The 12,419-nt window shown below is 43.0% G+C and overlaps 9 non-coding genes across 9 annotated transcripts; all 9 read left to right on the forward strand.

Moving 5' to 3' along the window:
* The first annotated feature begins 866 nt into the window (after positions 1–866).
* On the forward strand, positions 867–938 carry trnap-ugg (transfer RNA proline (anticodon UGG)). Its single transcript has one exon. It is a non-coding gene; the product is annotated as a tRNA-Pro (tRNA).
* A 1,129-nt stretch (positions 939–2,067) lies between these two features.
* trnap-ugg (transfer RNA proline (anticodon UGG)) lies at positions 2,068–2,139 on the forward strand. The gene has a single exon. It is a non-coding gene; the product is annotated as a tRNA-Pro (tRNA).
* Positions 2,140–3,268: 1,129 nt separating this feature from the next.
* Positions 3,269–3,340, forward strand: trnap-ugg (transfer RNA proline (anticodon UGG)). Its single transcript has one exon. It is a non-coding gene; the product is annotated as a tRNA-Pro (tRNA).
* A 1,128-nt stretch (positions 3,341–4,468) lies between these two features.
* trnap-ugg (transfer RNA proline (anticodon UGG)) lies at positions 4,469–4,540 on the forward strand. Its single transcript has one exon. It is a non-coding gene; the product is annotated as a tRNA-Pro (tRNA).
* A 1,129-nt stretch (positions 4,541–5,669) lies between these two features.
* On the forward strand, positions 5,670–5,741 carry trnap-ugg (transfer RNA proline (anticodon UGG)). The gene has a single exon. It is a non-coding gene; the product is annotated as a tRNA-Pro (tRNA).
* Positions 5,742–6,875: 1,134 nt separating this feature from the next.
* On the forward strand, positions 6,876–6,947 carry trnap-ugg (transfer RNA proline (anticodon UGG)). Its single transcript has one exon. It is a non-coding gene; the product is annotated as a tRNA-Pro (tRNA).
* Positions 6,948–8,075: 1,128 nt separating this feature from the next.
* trnap-ugg (transfer RNA proline (anticodon UGG)) lies at positions 8,076–8,147 on the forward strand. Its single transcript has one exon. It is a non-coding gene; the product is annotated as a tRNA-Pro (tRNA).
* A 1,134-nt stretch (positions 8,148–9,281) lies between these two features.
* On the forward strand, positions 9,282–9,353 carry trnap-ugg (transfer RNA proline (anticodon UGG)). Its single transcript has one exon. It is a non-coding gene; the product is annotated as a tRNA-Pro (tRNA).
* Positions 9,354–10,477: 1,124 nt separating this feature from the next.
* Positions 10,478–10,548, forward strand: trnap-ugg (transfer RNA proline (anticodon UGG)). Its single transcript has one exon. It is a non-coding gene; the product is annotated as a tRNA-Pro (tRNA).
* The last annotated feature ends 1,871 nt before the right edge of the window (positions 10,549–12,419 follow it).

Genomic DNA, 12,419 nt, shown 5'->3' on the forward strand with positions numbered 1-12,419 from the left:
AAGAACTGAGAAGAATATGAGGCACAAATGAGCAGGACATGCCTCATGTGGCTTGTTGATCTAGGGCAGCCTGGTCTCACAGAATTCTGTGAAATGATGAAAATCTATTAACGCTGCATTACGGGGTGATGGCACGGAATGTGTGAAATTCTGTGTGGCCACCACGGAAATCAAAGCCAAAGGGATTTCAATGAGAAGATGACGTAGCGTTAGGAGCGACTACGGTAACGAGAAGTATGAAAGGCCAAAAATCCGCAAAGGGAGGTAGGTTGGGGTGTTGGACGGGTCAAACAGAAGACCCAGTAGAGGTTGATCGTGTCACGTTTCCTAAGCCCAACCGTAACCATCCTGTTGTTATTTTCCTAAACCCAACCTTCAAGTCGTTGACCCAAGTCCCGTTATTGCTTTTCTAAACCCAACCATTTATTGTTTTTCTAAACCCAACCGTCTCGTTGTTGTCCCGCGTGTCATGGAAACGTAAGCTCACCCACAAGCCTTACCTTAACTTAAAGGGGTTGTGTTAATTTTACGGAATTCCGTGAAATGATCACAATCTGTTAACACTGCACTACGTGGTTGCGGCACAGAATGTGTAAAAATTCTGTGTGGCCACCAAGGAAAACAATGCCAATGTAAAGTCAAAGAGAAATGAGGTACCAAACCCAACCGTTTTTGACTTAAAATTCATTTTTAGTAAAAGGTTATGCTTCAAAACTATTCTGTTGTCCAATGTAATCAGAAACCTTAATCTGGCGGGGAGCCATAAAAAGATCCAGTGCCAAACTACTTGACCATTGCTCTGCAAGTCAATGACTGATCGGAGCTGTATTTCCTCGATGAAAAATTGCTAAAATGCTGTTTTATGTGGCTCGTTGGTCTAGGGGTATGATTCTCGCTTTGGGTGCGAGAGGTCCCGGGTTCAAATCCCGGACGAGCCCAAAGGATAAAGCATGGTTAATATCAAATTCAGCATTGAAAGTCCAGCTATGAAGCAGATCCAACCCGGCGATGGAAAATAGGCCTATATGTCCATTTAGAGTAATTGGAAATTATACACTTTCTAATTAAAACCCGAGGACTTTGTTCACAGCAGTCAATTTGTGATTAATCCTTGACTTTGGCCTATTAAGGTTAGTAGGAAGCGAAATTGTAGTAGAGCATGTTGGCGACTTTGCATAGCCCTTTTCAACTACAGTTAACAGAAGAACTGAGAAGAATATGAGGCACAAATGAGCAGGACATGCCTCATGTGGCTTGTTGATCTAGGGCAGCCTGGTCTCACAGAATTCTGTGAAATGATGAAAATCTATTAACGCTGCATTACGGGGTGATGGCACGGAATGTGTGAAATTCTGTGTGGCCACCACGGAAATCAAAGCCAAAGGGATTTCAATGAGAAGATGACGTAGCGTTAGGAGCGACTACGGTAACGAGAAGTATGAAAGGCCAAAAATCCGCAAAGGGAGGTAGGTTGGGGTGTTGGACGGGTCAAACAGAAGACCCAGTAGAGGTTGATCGTGTCACGTTTCCTAAGCCCAACCGTAACCATCCTGTTGTTATTTTCCTAAACCCAACCTTCAAGTCGTTGACCCAAGTCCCGTTATTGCTTTTCTAAACCCAACCATTTATTGTTTTCTAAACCCAACCGTCTCGTAGTTGTCCCGCGTGTCATGGAAACGTAAGCTCACCCACAAGCCTTACCTTAACTTAAAGGGGTTGTGTTAATTTTACGGAATTCCGTGAAATGATCACAATCTGTTAACACTGCACTACGTGGTTGCGGCACAGAATGTGTAAAAATTCTGTGTGGCCACCAAGGAAAACAATGCCAATGTAAAGTCAAAGAGAAATGAGGTACCAAACCCAACCGTTTTTGACTTAAAATTCATTTTTAGTAAAAGGTTATGCTTCAAAACTATTCTGTTGTCCAATGTAATCAGAAACCTTAATCTGGCGGGGGAGCCATAAAAAGATCCAGTGCCAAACTACTTGACCATTGCTCTGCAAGTCAATGACTGATCTGAGCTGCATTTCCTCGATGAAAATTGCTAAAATGCTGTTTTATGTGGCTCGTTGGTCTAGGGGTATGATTCTCGCTTTGGGTGCGAGAGGTCCCGGGTTCAAATCCCGGACGAGCCCAAAGGATGAAGCATGGTTAATATCAAATTCGCATTGAAAGTCCAGCTATGAAGCAGATCCAACCCGGCGATGGAAAATAGGCCTATATGTCCATTTAGAGTAATTGGAAATTATACACTTTCTAATTAAAACCGAGGACTTTGTTCACAGCAGTCAATTTGTGATTAATCCTTGACTTTGGCCTATTAAGGTTAGTAGGAAGCGAAATTGTAGTAGAGCATGTTGGCGACTTTGCATAGCCCTTTTCAACTACAGTTAACAGAAGAACTGAGAAGAATATGAGGCACAAATGAGCAGGACATGCCTCATGTGGCTTGTTGATCTAGGGCAGCCTGGTCTCACAGAATTCTGTGAAATGATGAAAATCTATTAACGCTGCATTACGGGGTGATGGCACGGAATGTGTGAAATTCTGTGTGGCCACCACGGAAATCAAAGCCAAAGGGATTTCAATGAGAAGATGACGTAGCGTTAGGAGCGACTACGGTAACGAGAAGTATGAAAGGCCAAAAATCCGCAAAGGGAGGTAGGTTGGGGTGTTGGACGGGTCAAACAGAAGACCCAGTAGAGGTTGATCGTGTCACGTTTCCTAAGCCCAACCGTAACCATCCTGTTGTTATTTTCCTAAACCCAACCTTCAAGTCGTTGACCCAAGTCCCGTTATTGCTTTTCTAAACCCAACCATTTATTGTTTTTCTAAACCCAACCGTCTCGTTGTTGTCCCGCGTGTCATGGAAACGTAAGCTCACCCACAAGCCTTACCTTAACTTAAAGGGGTTGTGTTAATTTTACGGAATTCCGTGAAATGATCACAATCTGTTAACACTGCACTACGTGGTTGCGGCACAGAATGTGTAAAAATTCTGTGTGGCCACCAAGGAAAACAATGCCAATGTAAAGTCAAAGAGAAATGAGGTACCAAACCCAACCGTTTTTGACTTAAAATTCATTTTTAGTAAAAGGTTATGCTTCAAAACTATTCTGTTGTCCAATGTAATCAGAAACCTTAATCTGGCGGGGGAGCCATAAAAAGATCCAGTGCCAAACTACTTGACCATTGCTCTGCAAGTCAATGACTGATCGGAGCTGTATTTCCTCGATGAAAAATTGCTAAAATGCTGTTTTATGTGGCTCGTTGGTCTAGGGGTATGATTCTCGCTTTGGGTGCGAGAGGTCCCGGGTTCAAATCCCGGACGAGCCCAAAGGATAAGCATGGTTAATATCAAATTCGCATTGAAAGTCCAGCTATGAAGCAGATCCAACCCGGCGATGGAAAATAGGCCTATATGTCCATTTAGAGTAATTGGAAATTATACACTTTCTAATTAAAACCGAGGACTTTGTTCACAGCAGTCAATTTGTGATTAATCCTTGACTTTGGCCTATTAAGGTTAGTAGGAAGCGAAATTGTAGTAGAGCATGTTGGCGACTTTGCATAGCCCTTTTCAACTACAGTTAACAGAAGAACTGAGAAGAATATGAGGCACAAATGAGCAGGACATGCCTCATGTGGCTTGTTGATCTAGGGCAGCCTGGTCTCACAGAATTCTGTGAAATGATGAAAATCTATTAACGCTGCATTACGGGGTGATGGCACGGAATGTGTGAAATTCTGTGTGGCCACCACGGAAATCAAAGCCAAAGGGATTTCAATGAGAAGATGACGTAGCGTTAGGAGCGACTACGGTAACGAGAAGTATGAAAGGCCAAAAATCCGCAAAGGGAGGTAGGTTGGGGTGTTGGACGGGTCAAACAGAAGACCCAGTAGAGGTTGATCGTGTCACGTTTCCTAAGCCCAACCGTAACCATCCTGTTGTTATTTTCCTAAACCCAACCTTCAAGTCGTTGACCCAAGTCCCGTTATTGCTTTTCTAAACCCAACCATTTATTGTTTTTCTAAACCCAACCGTCTCGTTGTTGTCCCGCGTGTCATGGAAACGTAAGCTCACCCACAAGCCTTACCTTAACTTAAAGGGGTTGTGTTAATTTTACGGAATTCCGTGAAATGATCACAATCTGTTAACACTGCACTACGTGGTTGCGGCACAGAATGTGTAAAAATTCTGTGTGGCCACCAAGGAAAACAATGCCAATGTAAAGTCAAAGAGAAATGAGGTACCAAACCCAACCGTTTTTGACTTAAAATTCATTTTTAGTAAAAGGTTATGCTTCAAAACTATTCTGTTGTCCAATGTAATCAGAAACCTTAATCTGGCGGGGGAGCCATAAAAAGATCCAGTGCCAAACTACTTGACCATTGCTCTGCAAGTCAATGACTGATCGGAGCTGTATTTCCTCGATGAAAAATTGCTAAAATGCTGTTTTATGTGGCTCGTTGGTCTAGGGGTATGATTCTCGCTTTGGGTGCGAGAGGTCCCGGGTTCAAATCCCGGACGAGCCCAAAGGATGAAGCATGGTTAATATCAAATTCGCATTGAAAGTCCAGCTATGAAGCAGATCCAACCCGGCGATGGAAAATAGGCCTATATGTCCATTTAGAGTAATTGGAAATTATACACTTTCTAATTAAAACCGAGGACTTTGTTCACAGCAGTCAATTTGTGATTAATCCTTGACTTTGGCCTATTAAGGTTAGTAGGAAGCGAAATTGTAGTAGAGCATGTTGGCGACTTTGCATAGCCCTTTTCAACTACAGTTAACAGAAGAACTGAGAAGAATATGAGGCACAAATGAGCAGGACATGCCTCATGTGGCTTGTTGATCTAGGGCAGCCTGGTCTCACAGAATTCTGTGAAATGATGAAAATCTATTAACGCTGCATTACGGGGTGATGGCACGGAATGTGTGAAATTCTGTGTGGCCACCACGGAAATCAAAGCCAAAGGGATTTCAATGAGAAGATGACGTAGCGTTAGGAGCGACTACGGTAACGAGAAGTATGAAAGGCCAAAAATCCGCAAAGGGAGGTAGGTTGGGGTGTTGGACGGGTCAAACAGAAGACCCAGTAGAGGTTGATCGTGTCACGTTTCCTAAGCCCAACCGTAACCATCCTGTTGTTATTTTCCTAAACCCAACCTTCAAGTCGTTGACCCAAGTCCCGTTATTGCTTTTCTAAACCCAACCATTTATTGTTTTTCTAAACCCAACCGTCTCGTTGTTGTCCCGCGTGTCATGGAAACGTAAGCTCACCCACAAGCCTTACCTTAACTTAAAGGGGTTGTGTTAATTTTACGGAATTCCGTGAAATGATCACAATCTGTTAACACTGCACTACGTGGTTGCGGCACAGAATGTGTAAAAATTCTGTGTGGCCACCAAGGAAAACAATGCCAATGTAAAGTCAAAGAGAAATGAGGTACCAAACCCAACCGTTTTTGACTTAAAATTCATTTTTAGTAAAAGGTTATGCTTCAAAACTATTCTGTTGTCCAATGTAATCAGAAACCTTAATCTGGCGGGGGAGCCATAAAAAGATCCAGTGCCAAACTACTTGACCATTGCTCTGCAAGTCAATGACTGATCGGAGCTGTATTTCCTCGATGAAAAATTGCTAAAATGCTGTTTTATGTGGCTCGTTGGTCTAGGGGTATGATTCTCGCTTTGGGTGCGAGAGGTCCCGGGTTCAAATCCCGGACGAGCCCAAAGGATAAAGCATGGTTAATATCAAATTCAGCATTGAAAGTCCAGCTATGAAGCAGATCCAACCCGGCGATGGAAAATAGGCCTATATGTCCATTTAGAGTAATTGGAAATTATACACTTTCTAATTAAATCCAAAACCGAGGACTTTGTTCACAGCAGTCAATTTGTGATTAATCCTTGACTTTGGCCTATTAAGGTTAGTAGGAAGCGAAATTGTAGTAGAGCATGTTGGCGACTTTGCATAGCCCTTTTCAACTACAGTTAACAGAAGAACTGAGAAGAATATGAGGCACAAATGAGCAGGACATGCCTCATGTGGCTTGTTGATCTAGGGCAGCCTGGTCTCACAGAATTCTGTGAAATGATCAAAATCTATTAACGCTGCATTACGGGGTGATGGCACGGAATGTGTGAAATTCTGTGTGGCCACCACGGAAATCAAAGCCAAAGGGATTTCAATGAGAAGATGACGTAGCGTTAGGAGCGACTACGGTAACGAGAAGTATGAAAGGCCAAAAATCCGCAAAGGGAGGTAGGTTGGGGTGTTGGACGGTCAAACAGAAGACCCAGTAGAGGTTGATCGTGTCACGTTTCCTAAGCCCAACCGTAACCATCCTGTTGTTATTTTCCTAAACCCAACCTTCAAGTCGTTGACCCAAGTCCCGTTATTGCTTTTCTAAACCCAACCATTTATTGTTTTTCTAAACCCAACCGTCTCGTTGTTGTCCCGCGTGTCATGGAAACGTAAGCTCACCCACAAGCCTTACCTTAACTTAAAGGGGTTGTGTTAATTTTACGGAATTCCGTGAAATGATCACAATCTGTTAACACTGCACTACGTGGTTGCGGCACAGAATGTGTAAAAATTCTGTGTGGCCACCAAGGAAAACAATGCCAATGTAAAGTCAAAGAGAAATGAGGTACCAAACCCAACCGTTTTTGACTTAAAATTCATTTTTAGTAAAAGGTTATGCTTCAAAACTATTCTGTTGTCCAATGTAATCAGAAACCTTAATCTGGCGGGGGAGCCATAAAAAGATCCAGTGCCAAACTACTTGACCATTGCTCTGCAAGTCAATGACTGATCGGAGCTGTATTTCCTCGATGAAAATTGCTAAAATGCTGTTTTATGTGGCTCGTTGGTCTAGGGGTATGATTCTCGCTTTGGGTGCGAGAGGTCCCGGGTTCAAATCCCGGACGAGCCCAAAGGATGAAGCATGGTTAATATCAAATTACGCGTTGAAAGTCCAGCTATGAAGCAGATCCAACCCGGCGATGGAAAATAGGCCTATATGTCCATTTAGAGTAATTGGAAATTATACACTTTCTAATTAAAACCGAGGACTTTGTTCACAGCAGTCAATTTGTGATTAATCCTTGACTTTGGCCTATTAAGGTTAGTAGGAAGCGAAATTGTAGTAGAGCATGTTGGCGACTTTGCATAGCCCTTTTCAACTACAGTTAACAGAAGAACTGAGAAGAATATGAGGCACAAATGAGCAGGACATGCCTCATGTGGCTTGTTGATCTAGGGCAGCCTGGTCTCACAGAATTCTGTGAAATGATGAAAATCTATTAACGCTGCATTACGGGGTGATGGCACGGAATGTGTGAAATTCTGTGTGGCCACCACGGAAATCAAAGCCAAAGGGATTTCAATGAGAAGATGACGTAGCGTTAGGAGCGACTACGGTAACGAGAAGTATGAAAGGCCAAAAATCCGCAAAGGGAGGTAGGTTGGGGTGTTGGACGGGTCAAACAGAAGACCCAGTAGAGGTTGATCGTGTCACGTTTCCTAAGCCCAACCGTAACCATCCTGTTGTTATTTTCCTAAACCCAACCTTCAAGTCGTTGACCCAAGTCCCGTTATTGCTTTTCTAAACCCAACCATTTATTGTTTTCTAAACCCAACCGTCTCGTTGTTGTCCCGCGTGTCATGGAAACGTAAGCTCACCCACAAGCCTTACCTTAACTTAAAGGGGTTGTGTTAATTTTACGGAATTCCGTGAAATGATCACAATCTGTTAACACTGCACTACGTGGTTGCGGCACAGAATGTGTAAAAATTCTGTGTGGCCACCAAGGAAAACAATGCCAATGTAAAGTCAAAGAGAAATGAGGTACCAAACCCAACCGTTTTTGACTTAAAATTCATTTTTAGTAAAAGGTTATGCTTCAAAACTATTCTGTTGTCCAATGTAATCAGAAACCTTAATCTGGCGGGGGAGCCATAAAAAGATCCAGTGCCAAACTACTTGACCATTGCTCTGCAAGTCAATGACTGATCTGAGCTGCATTTCCTCGATGAAAATTGCTAAAACGCTGTTTTATGTGGCTCGTTGGTCTAGGGGTATGATTCTCGCTTTGGGTGTGAGAGGTCTCGGGTCCAAATCCCGGACGAGCCCAAAGGATAAAGCATGGTTAATATCAAATTCAGCATTGAAAGTCCAGCTATGAAGCAGATCCAACCCGGCGATGGAAAATAGGCCTATATGTCCATTTAGAGTAATTGGAAATTATACACTTTCTAATTAAATCCAAAAACCGAGGACTTTGTTCACAGCAGTCAATTTGTGATTAATCCTTGACTTTGGCCTATTAAGGTTAGTAGGAAGCGAAATTGTAGTAGAGCATGTTGGCGACTTTGCATAGCCCTTTTCAACTACAGTTAACAGAAGAACTGAGAAGAATATGAGGCACAAATGAGCAGGACATGCCTCATGTGGCTTGTTGATCTAGGGCAGCCTGGTCTCACAGAATTCTGTGAAATGATGAAAATCTATTAACGCTGCATTACGGGGTGATGGCACGGAATGTGTGAAATTCTGTGTGGCCACCACGGAAATCAAAGCCAAAGGGATTTCAATGAGAAGATGACGTAGCGTTAGGAGCGACTACGGTAACGAGAAGTATGAAAGGCCAAAAATCCGCAAAGGGAGGTAGGTTGGGGTGTTGGACGGTCAAACAGAAGACCCAGTAGAGGTTGATCGTGTCACGTTTCCTAAGCCCAACCGTAACCATCCTGTTGTTATTTTCCTAAACCCAACCTTCAAGTCGTTGACCCAAGTCCCGTTATTGCTTTTCTAAACCCAACCATTTATTGTTTTTCTAAACCCAACCGTCTCGTTGTTGTCCCGCGTGTCATGGAAACGTAAGCTCACCCACAAGCCTTACCTTAACTTAAAGGGGTTGTGTTAATTTTACGGAATTCCGTGAAATGATCACAATCTGTTAACACTGCACTACGTGGTTGCGGCACAGAATGTGTAAAAATTCTGTGTGGCCACCAAGGAAAACAATGCCAATGTAAAGTCAAAGAGAAATGAGGTACCAAACCCAACCGTTTTTGACTTAAAATTCATTTTTAGTAAAAGGTTATGCTTCAAAACTATTCTGTTGTCCAATGTAATCAGAAACCTTAATCTGGCGGGGGAGCCATAAAAGATCCAGTGCCAAACTACTTGACCATTGCTCTGCAAGTCAATGACTGATCTGAGCTGCATTTCCTCGATGAAAATTGCTAAAACGCTGTTTTATGTGGCTCGTTGGTCTAGGGGTATGATTCTCGCTTTGGGTGTGAGAGGTCTCGGGTCCAAATCCCGGACGAGCCCAAAGGATAAAGCATGGTTAATATCAAATTCAGCATTGAAAGTCCAGCTATGAAGCAGATCCAACCCGGCGATGGAAAATAGGCCTATATGTCCATTTAGAGTAATTGGAAATTATACACTTTCTAATTAAAATCCAAAAACCAGGACTTTGTTCACAGCAGTCAATTTGTGATTAATCCTTGACTTTGGCCTATTAAGGTTAGTAGGAAGCGAAATTGTAGTAGAGCATGTTGGCGACTTTGCATAGCCCTTTTCAACTACAGTTAACAGAAGAACTGAGAAGAATATGAGCACAAATGAGCAGGACATGCCTCATGTGGCTTGTTGATCTAGGGCAGCCTGGTCTCACAGAATTCTGTGAAATGATCAAAATCTATTAACGCTGCATTACGGGGTGATGGCACGGAATGTGTGAAATTCTGTGTGGCCACCACGGAAATCAAAGCCAAAGGGATTTCAATGAGAGATGACGTAGCGTTAGGAGCGACTACGTAACGAGAAGTATGAAAGGCCAAAAATCCGCAAAGGGAGGTAGGTTGGGGTGTTGGACGGGTCAAACAGAAGACCCAGTAGAGGTTGATCGTGTCACGTTTCCTAAGCCCAACCGTAACCATCCTGTTGTTATTTTCCTAAACCCAACCTTCAAGTCGTTGACCCAAGTCCCGTTATTGCTTTTTCTAACCCAACCATTTATTGTTTTTCTAAACCCAACAGTCTCGGTGTTGTCCCGCGTGTCATGGAACGTAGCTCACCCACAAGCCTTACCTTAACTTAAAGGGGTTGTGTTAATTTTACGGAATTCCGTGAAATGATCACAATCTGTTAACACTGCACTACGTGGTTGCGGCACAGAATGTGTAAAAATTCTGTGTGGCCACCAAGGAAAAAATGCCAATGTAAAGTCAAAGAGAAATGAGGTACCAACCCAACCGTTTTTGACTTAAAATTCATTTTTAGTAAAGGTTATGCTTCAAACTATTCTGTTGTCCAATGTAATCAAACCTTAATCTGGCGGGGAGCCATAAAAAGATCCAGTGCCAAACTACTTGACCTTGCTCTGCAAGTCAATGACTGATCGGAGCTGTATTTCCTCGATGAAAAATTGCTAAAATGCTGTTTTATGTGGCGTTGGTCTAGGGGTATGATTCTCGCTTTGGGTGCGAGAGGTCCCGGGTTCAAATCCCGGACGAGCCCAAAGGATGAAGCATGGTTAATATCAAATTACGCGTTGAAAGTCCAGCTATGAAGCAGATCCAACCCGGCGATGGAAAATAGGCCTATATGTCCATTTAGAGTAATTGGAAATTATACACTTTCTAATTCAAACCGAGGACTTTGTTCACAGCAGTCAATTTGTGATTAATCCTTGACTTTGGCCTATTAAGGTTAGTAGGAAGCGAAATTGTAGTAGAGCATGTTGGCGACTTTGCATAGCCCTTTTCAACTACAGTTAACAGAGAACTGAGAAGAATATGAGGCACAAATGAGCAGGACATGCCTCATGTGGCTTGTTGATGTAGGGCCAGCCTGGTCTCACAGAATTCTGTGAAATGATGAAAATCTATTAACGCTGCATTACGGGGTGATGGCACGGACTGTGTGAATTTCTGTGTGGCCACCACGGAAATCAAAGCCAAAGGATTTCAATGAGAAGATGACGTAGCGTTAGGAGCGACTACGGTAACGAGAAGTATGAAAGGCCAAAATCCGCAAGGGAGGTAGGTTGGGTGTTGGACGGGTCAAACAGAAGACCCAGTAGATGTTGATCGTGTCACGTTTCCTAAGCCCAACCGAACATCCTGTTGTTATTTTTCTAAACCCAACCTTCAAGTCGTTGACCCAAGCCCCGTTATTGCTTTTCTAAACCCAACATTTATTGTTTTTCTAACCCCACCGTCTCGTTGTTGTCCCGCGTGTCATGGAAACGTAAGCTCACCCACAAGCCCTTACCTTAACTTAAAGGGTTTGTGTTAATTTTACGGAATTCCCGTGAAATGATCACAATCTGGTTACACTGCGCTACGTGGTTGCGGCACAGATGTGTAAAAATTCTGTGGTGGCCACCAAGGAAAACAATGCCAATGTAAAGTCAAAAGAGAAATGAGGTACCAAACCCAACCGTTTTGACTTAAATTCATTTTTAGTAAAAGGTTATGCTTCAAAACTATTCTGTTGTCCAATGTACATCAAACCTTAATCTGGCGGGGAGCCATAAAAGATCCAGTGCCAAACTACTTGACCATTGCTCTGCAAGTCAATGACTGATCGGAGCTGTATTTCCTCTATGAAAATTGCTAAAATGCGTTTTATATGTGGCTCGTTGGTCTAGGGGTATGATTCTCGCTTTGGGTGCGAGGTCCCGGTTCAAATCCCGGACGCGCCCAAAGATGAAGCATGGTTAATATCAAATTACGCGTTGAAAGTCCAGCTATGAAGCATATCCAACCCGGCGATGGAAAATAGGCCTTATGTCCATTAGAGTAATTGGAAATTATACACTTTCTAATTAAAAACCGAGGACTTTGTTCACAGCAGTCAATTTGTGATTAATCCTTGACTTGGCCTATTAAGGTTAGTAGGAAGCGAAATTGTAGTAGAGCATGTTGGCGACTTTGCATAGCCCTTTTTCAATACAGTTAACAGAAGAACTGAGAAGAATATGAGGCACAAATGAGCAGGACATGCCTCATGTGGCTTGTTGATCTAGGCAGCCTGGTCTCTCACAGATTCTGTGAATGATTAAAATCTATTAACGCTGCATTACGGGGTGATGGCACGGAATGTGTGAAATTCTGTGTGGCCACCACGGAAATCAAGCCAAAGGGATTTCAATGAGAAATGACGTAGCGTTAGGAGAGACTACGGTAACGGAAGTATGAAAGGCCAAAAAATCCGCAAGGAGGTAGGTTTGGGTTGTTGGAACGGGTCAAACAGAAGACCCAGTAGAGGTTGATCGTGTCACGTTTCCTAAGCCCAACCGTAACCATCCTGTTTTTTATTTCCTAAACCCAACCTTCAAGTCTTTGACCCAAGTCCCGTTATTGCTTTTCTAACCCAACCATTATT

The sequence above is a fragment of the Etheostoma spectabile genome, unplaced genomic scaffold, assembly GCF_008692095.1.
Source record: "Etheostoma spectabile isolate EspeVRDwgs_2016 unplaced genomic scaffold, UIUC_Espe_1.0 scaffold00002645, whole genome shotgun sequence".
Taxonomy (NCBI): Eukaryota; Metazoa; Chordata; class Actinopteri; order Perciformes; family Percidae; genus Etheostoma; species Etheostoma spectabile.